Below are 8,527 nucleotides of genomic sequence, written 5' to 3' on the forward strand. Positions count from 1 at the left end.
TCTGCAGCAATTTGCCTCTGTGTCATAGAAGAATGCTCTGCTAATGTTATAATTTTAGACCGTTTTCGTGGAGTTGTATCCATTTGTGAAGACGACAGAATGTATACAGGATTCCAGTATTAAGTCTTCAATACAACTGAAATGCTTATAAGTACAAAACGACAGGCAAAATGTCACAATTATAAAAAAAAATAATGACAGACCTTCAAAATGGAATTACACATACTACAGATGTCAATTAAAGCGGTATGAGCAGCTGTGAGTCCAAAAATGACAGAAAATGTAAAAATATGTCGTGTTCGGATTAATTTGCACGCTACTGTATACTGGTATTAAAATATGCTAAGAAAATGATAAATTTGCTTTCGAAGGGAACAAGAATAAGGTGGTTCGCGGAACTGTTCTGACTTTAAAAAGTGGTCCCCACTTCAAAAAAGTTTGAGAAACGCTGCTATATACAGTTTACAGTAAACTTTATTTAGCAGAATCAGATCAGCACTTTTCCATAGACTCAAGCCAAATGACGCAGCTGCCACTCCAATATGACTGGTAGGAGCATTTGGTTTCTCTGCGCTTAGATATGTTACTATAGACTGTAACAGACTCCAATGGAAAGTTGAAATTACTTAAGTTACTCAAATTCTGCAAAATAGTGATAATAATAGCCTACCTAACTTGTAATAAATTGTTCTATCACTGAACTTACCTTGATTATAAAAGGTGCTGGAAATGATGTCCTTTGCTGTCACATATTCTTGACATCTCTTAAAATTTGCGTTCACATGCTCATGTTCCCTGTTTTGTGATCCTCTCCAACGCTATGGTTTCAGAAATACATGTTTCTTCTGGAAACCTATGGAGAGATTTCTGTCGTACATGTTCCAATCTTTAGTCTATTTCATGGAGTTTTTTTCTCAATAAAGTACCCGTGGTTTTTTCTTGGTACTTTTATTCACTACAGAACCAGTTTCCCTAAAATTTTAACCAGATTATTTATACTGTTTCTATGCGGAACCTAAATTCTGTTGCAGACTTCTTTCACATTCTTCCACAATCACTCTCTTGACAGTAGCTAAGTCTCTACATAGAGAAATCAGCAACATCTCAAAGTCGTTAGAATTAGGCTTTTGGGTACCGGTACCATAAAATGGGGTAAAGCAGTCCTGTCATCTATGTTTATAATTGCTACTGCTGATTAGTGATTTATATATTATCTGATTGACCACATCTTTGCCATTGATCCTGTATACTTCCTGGTTACATCTTCCATGTTTCTTTGTGGGAAAGAGCACTTATAAAACAATAGCAAATTTTGAGTTGTCTTTAAAAGTGAGCTAAAACCCACTTATAACAAGAATTTAGATAAAGATAGGAAAATCTGTTTTACATATTTGTAATCATGGGACTTAAGTGATATTGTATATAAAGTTTCGTGTTGTAGAAAATATTTCCAGCTGTTGAGAGTCTTTTTAGTGAATCAGTGTAATTTTTCGGGTTAAGTCAGATATACCACGAACATAAGAAGGTTCGGCCTAATCAGCTCTTTAAATATTCTAATAATCTACCTAGTATAAATGAATTCAGAACACATCTAATATACAGGACAAATATTTAGCAATGCTCTTATCATTGCTAGACCCGCTATCACACATGAAAACCACTTCTGTACTGTACAACAAACTGATTATGAAATACATGAATATGTGATATATTTCACATGTATTTTAGAGTCAAACTTTACCCCTTAGATATTTGAAACATGGTCTGTTTCATCACACTTGTGTCGTTTTTCCCCTCTAGTGAGGTAAAGTCGGACATGCTCCTAGGTGGAAAAAAGGATACTTCTATTATTACAGTAATTTTGACCGTCAAGAATCATTCAATAGAAGGATATAGAATTATGTATATCAAATCTCTTACTTCTGTACCCATAAAATAAATTTCTAAATTATAGACATCAGCTCAAAGAATTTTGAGTGACCACAAGGGTCCTGAATACAATAAACATGTACAATATAATGTGATGTGATACATTAAAGAAAAAAGAAAGTTAATTGTTGAAGGCAAATATAAGTTGATTAATTGAAATAGAGATGATGATGTAATATTTGAAGAGAATCCTTGATAATATTTATAAGAATAGACATTACATAATCAAAAGGAATGTGAAGTTCCTTACGATAATTCCATGTGAATTTTGTGATTGAACCTCTACTGCCAAACAGCAAACCAATGACGGACCATTGTTTAAGAGGGACGTTGTACTTTTGAGAAAGATACGGCAGACAAGGTTCATATATGGACTTCTTCTCAATATCAACTTCGGTGGTCTGATTTAGGTTTCTTTCGAAACGGATAGTAGGGTCAAGAACAAGAGCCCGTTTTAAGCGTCCGTTGATAGCAATAATGTCTGCCCATCTATTTTTAATTAAAAACCTCATAAAATGTCCGACTTTACAGTACTCCACTGTGTTGGAACTTGACATATCCAATATTTACAGGTTCCATCAAAGAGGTCGCCTACTTTGCTGGGCATGTTATGCCAGATTAATCCAGGAGTCTATTGGGCTTGTTATACCAGGCTAATCTGGATGGCCCAGTCATCCGGATTGTTGTGTTGTTCAGTCAATTATCCAAAGACAGGTCTGAACCTCACAAGTGGTACCAAGGCACCAATTATGAGGCAACTCAGACAGGAGATAATTGGATAGGTTGTCTAGTTCCTTCCCCCCCATCGCAAACTAGCTACTATATCCAGATTAGCCTGGTGTAACTAGCCCAACAGAGTAAGCGATCTTTCTGGTCTTATCCTGATGGTGGAACCTGTATGTCAGGGCTGGGCACATTACGTGATTCTGAGAAATGAGCGCTGTGTGCTTTAAAGAGCGCGTCTTGCGAGCGCTCTGACGTATGCATACTGTACGTCATTCAGTGTCGGTGCAGTGGTGACTCTGCAGTATGATGAACTTTGAAGACGGAGCTTCCGCTCATACACTAAACTGTCCTGCTATTCCCAATGCATTTAATGTATCATGGGAGGAGGAGTTCTTTTTGGTAGAGAGCAGTGGATTAGCAAAGTGTTTAATTTGGCATAAAACACCCCAACTGATTAAAAGGTTCAATATCCAACGACATTATTCTTTACAACATGCTACTGAATATGACAAATATGTTGGTAATGAACGCCACAAATTAATACAACTTAAAGAAAATGTTTCTCAGATACATTATATTAGAGTATCTATTCGATATTTACATTGCATTATAGGTTATTATACATTTAGTAATATATAATTTTAAATTATAAATGTAATCTTCATCTTACGATGTTTGGGTGGCGTATATACGTCCGTTGATGTGACATATTAATGAATTAAATACAGAGTCGCCAGTATGAAAGGATAATTCCGAGCCTTTGGCGTGAGACGCACTCGATAGCTCAGTGGTAGAGCGCCTGACCGGAAAACAGGAAGTCGCAGGTTCGATTCCCGCTCGAGGTTGTGAAATTTTTCTTTCATACCATGGCATGATTGTGACTATAATAGTATTTAATTCATTTAAATTATACAAGTATTATGATATAGCATAGTATAATATCATAGTATAGTATATTACAGTTCATGATAATCATATTATTTTATCATGAACTGTAATATACTATACTATATCATATTTATTTAATTTAAAATTATATATTACTAAATGTGCTATAATAACTTATAATGCAATATAAATATCGAATAAATACTCTAATATAATGTACCTGAGAAACATTTTCTTTAAGTTGTATTAATTTATGGTCATATCATATCACATCATATCATATATATTACATTATATTATATTATATTATATTATATTATATTATATATTAACAGAATGACAATAATGCACTTAGTGAATCGGCTATGAGAATTAGCTACAAAATTTGCCACGAAATTGCAAAGGAATTGCAAACATTCAACGAACATAATTTCATCAAGTGATGATTAATTATATTGGCAGATGAACTCTGTCCACAGCAAGGGAAGTGGAAGCCATACGCCTTCTCGTAGAACCGTGGTGAAGAGATTGCAGTATGTGCGTATGCGTTATGTAAATAAGCCTAATGATTTGTGTGTGTGCATAGAGCGAAGTTTATTTCATTAAATTAATAAGAGTGTTATAAATTCTGTAATGTACAATGGATTGATGTAATATCCTTATAAACTATTCTGTACTGACAGACTGAATGTCTAGAACCGTGGCTCTTGTTATATTAATGCAGGGAAGGTAGCTGTAATGCGAGTCCGCCACTGCGTGAGCGTTCTGCTCTGGCTTGGAATTGAAGTGCCTTGCGGAGCGAGAGCAGCTCTGGCAGACTAAATGGAGACGCTCTCATGCCCGGCCCTGCTCTATGTAGTTCCAGAACGTTGGAAATGTCAAGTTCCAGGACACAGTGAATTACCTAAGAGCATAATTCTAATCACAGTCACATGAAAGCCTAAAAACTCATATCTCAATGTCGTGTTTCACTTTGGAAGCACTTTAAATCATCTCAACTAGAAAGTTTATCGCAAAACGTCAACTGGATGTTGCAAGTTCTGTGGCAGTATCACTTGCTGCAGGGCATCTGCACAGGATCCGAGGGAATGCTCTGTGGAATCTAGAATTTCGTGCACACATGTACAATAAACATTTAATCCAATTTAATTTTATAAGTTTTGTTCAATGTTAGTGTTGTATTGAATTATGGAATAAAGTTGATTTATTTTTGTTCATTATTGAGAATTCCTTCCTTCTCCATACATGATTTTTTAGGTTTCTTTCTCAGTTTCATTATTATTTTTGTAATACTGTGACGTTTTATTACTAATAACAATGAACTGTTAATCTTAACTAATATTTACAAAGCACTATTTACAAATCAGAACTGTCAGTTCTCAGTTCACAGTTCTTCTAGCTCAGTCACTAGAGTTCACAGTATCTCGAACCACAGAGACAGTCCACTGTACTCGAACTCAGGTCCCTCCAACTGCGGTCCACTGCACTCGAACTCAGGCCTTCGGATGCTGACACAGTTGCGGACGCACACTCAAGTCGAACTCCGGTACACAAGACTGGCTTGCTCTGTTCACTGGCTTACTCACTGAACTAAACATGAATCACACTCACACTCCTTCGCGTCCGTAATTTATAACCACAGCGACGTAACCGAGAAACTTCGAATTCGCGATTTTTCCACTTCGATGGGCTTCTGGAAGAGTCGGGAGGGTCCGTCCCCCCCTTCACTCCGCACGCAGCAGTTGCGCGCGCGCACTCCCTCGCCGCGTAGGCCCTTTCCCCTCTCTTCTCTCCGCCGCGCGCCGTCCCTCAGTGCTCCGTGGAGCCCGCGCGATCTGCTCTCTTGCGGGACGCTGGTCGTGAGTTCGAATCTCACGTCGCTGTCACAATATATTAGGAAATTCTCATAAATTATTAATTCTTGTTTTATTGTATATAAACAAAGAATATGGTCTCGAATATTATTTGGGATCAGTGTGTTACAATTTTCATCCAATGTTTTCTACATGAGGTATTCTTCTGTCCCGAACTTTTTTTCCCATTTACCGTTCCTTCCAGTGCATCCTTCAGTAGGCAGTTTCTTCTCAGCTAGTGAACCACCCAAATACTTTTTCTCTTTCTGACCAGTACCAGCATCATTTTTTAATTTTTTATTATCTTGAATCTCAACTGTAAACTCTAAGGAATATTTTGGATCAGTTTGTTTTTATCTTTAATGGTGTAGGCTACAGTATTTGTATTCTTCACCTGACATAATTAGAAACATTAAATCCAGACGTTTGAGATGGGCAGGGCATGTAGCACGTATGGGCGAATCCAGAAATGCATATAGAGTGTTAGTTGGGAGGCCGGCGGGAAAAAGACCTTTGGGGAGGCCGAGACGTAGATGGGAAGATAATATTAAAATGGATTTGAGGGAGGTGGGATATGATGGTAGAGACTGGATTAATCTTACTCAGGATAGGGATCAATGGCGGGCTTATGTGAGGGCGGCAATGAACCTCCGGGTTCCTTAAAAGCCAGTAAGAAGGCTACAGTATATAATAGAACATTTTTCATTTTAGTTCCGGTACGATAATTTCACATTTGTACTTTGAAAATGTCATTAGCTTTTGCTATAACGACAACTAATAAATACTACTATATATGCATTCATTTTTAAGGGAGCTGGAACATTACCAGTTGATAACAATGAATGAAGTTTATTATGGCAATCTTTTCTCAGGCATACATTATCGTTATTATTGTTATTAATTTTTTCTAATTAATGACGAGTATGACTTTTCATTATTATTATTATTATTATTATTATTATTATTATTATTATTATTATTATTATTACCGGTATTACTACTATTACTATTATTATTATTATTACTACTACTACTACTACCGGTATTACTACTACTACTACTACTATTATTATTATTATTATTATTATTATTATTATTATTACCGGTATTACTACTATTACTATTATTATTATTATTACTACTACTACTACCGGTATTACTACTACTACTACTATTATTATTATTATTATTATTATTATTATTATTATTATTATTATTATTAAATAACATACTGAAAAATGTTTTGCTTAGGCCTGTAAGATATTAGGAACGTCGTGTCATTGAGGGCTTCATACCATATATAATAAAGGCACATGCAGTAAAATGTTTATAAAAAAAAACATTACTGCAACTTTTATTTCATGTTTTTATTACCCTAGTCTAAAAACTACTATTTACAATTATTAAGAAAGCTTGAGGAGACAAAATATATATCAATTCCTTACAGTGTCACAGAATATCTCCGAGCTGAGGACCATTATGATGATTTCGATTCCTGGAAGCTGACCTGTGGGAGAAAGGGGTGGGTGTGGAGACATTAGAAATATTAAACAAAATTCTTCGCACTGTTGAAATTAAAAACATCTGCTCACTACAAATCAGACTCAATTACGAGGGGGGGGGGGACCACATAGCAGTGTGTATCAATGTTTTTAGTTTAACATACATGCATAACAATACACACTAAAGCATAATTTATTTCTCCTTACCTCGCCTCCTTTCTCTCTGGCGCAGTCTGGGCTCAGAGAAATTTTGCGTCCACTCTACACTCATTTTTAAAACCTATTTATCTTATTGATTTTACGACGCTTTATCAACTGCTAATGGAACGTGTGACATGGACAGACAGAATAAGAAACGATGCTGTGTTGGAAAGAGTGGGTGAAGAAAGAATGATGCTAGTACTGGTCAGAAAGAGAAAAAGTATTTGGCTGGGTCACTAACTGAGAAGAAACTGCCTACCGAAAGATGCATTGGAAGGAACGGTAAATGGGAAAAAAAAAGTTCGGGACAGAAGAATACCACATGTAGACGACATTAAGATATATGGACCACATGAGGAAACTAAGAGGAAGGCAGAAAATAGGAAAGATTGGAGAATGCTGAGTTTGCAGTGAAAGACCTGCTTTTGGGCAAAACACTATGAATGAATGAATATTATATCAACTGCTATGGTCGTCTAGCATCTCATTGCAATTAACGTGATAATGCCAATGAAATGAATCCAGGACCGAAAGTGCTGCATTTCCTCTTAATGGGTTGAGGGAAAACCCTCAACCAGTTAACTTGTCCCAACCAGGATTTGAAACATTACTTGACAACAGTGGACTTATGCCGCCGAACTCGCACAAACATAACTCGTAGTTCTTCTTCTTCTTTTTTCTTCGTCTTAAGTAGGAAGATTTCAATGTATTGTGTATCTAACAATGGTTAAAAATGTATGTTTCACAATACAGTTCAGACAACTGACTGAGATTGACAATATAAAACATTATCAGAATTGTGGCACAGATTTAGGCTGGCCGTCCACTGGAACCGAATTTGGCCAAATAACAACTCGGCCGTTTACGGTTGTACACGACCGAATGATCCCACAACAAGAGAATGCATTGGCGCGCGTCCATTACACTCGTCCTATTCAGCCGTTTGCGGCCGAAGACAGCCGAATGCCGATTCGATCCAATTCAGATGGGATTTTCCGGTCTCATTCGGCCGAACAGGGCAACATGTGATGACTGTTTCCATAAATTTCGCCATGAACGCCGAAAAATTAATTAGTTCTTGTGTGTTTCTTTTTTTTTTTTTTTTTTTTTTTTTCGTTAAACAAGTGAAACAAAAAAAATTAAAGCTTAACAAATTATTATTCATGTACTACTTATCTTAAGATCACTGACAAACGTTTCTCACGTGGTACAACTTCTCTGAAATTTGACCATTTTGAGATTGATGGACGAATTACATTTAAAATATAGCTATTGAAATGTATCAACATTCATCCGATAGTAATCGAAAAACATAGCACTATCCTCTAGAAGTTTACTGTGTAGGCGTAGATGATGAAAATTACCTAGGCGACACCTTTCTCTAAGCATCGGATATATCCTAAATTTTCGTCATTCCTTAAAAGCCAT

This window comes from Periplaneta americana, chromosome 16 (assembly GCF_040183065.1).
Source record: "Periplaneta americana isolate PAMFEO1 chromosome 16, P.americana_PAMFEO1_priV1, whole genome shotgun sequence".
In the NCBI taxonomy this organism is placed as follows: Eukaryota; Metazoa; Arthropoda; class Insecta; order Blattodea; family Blattidae; genus Periplaneta; species Periplaneta americana.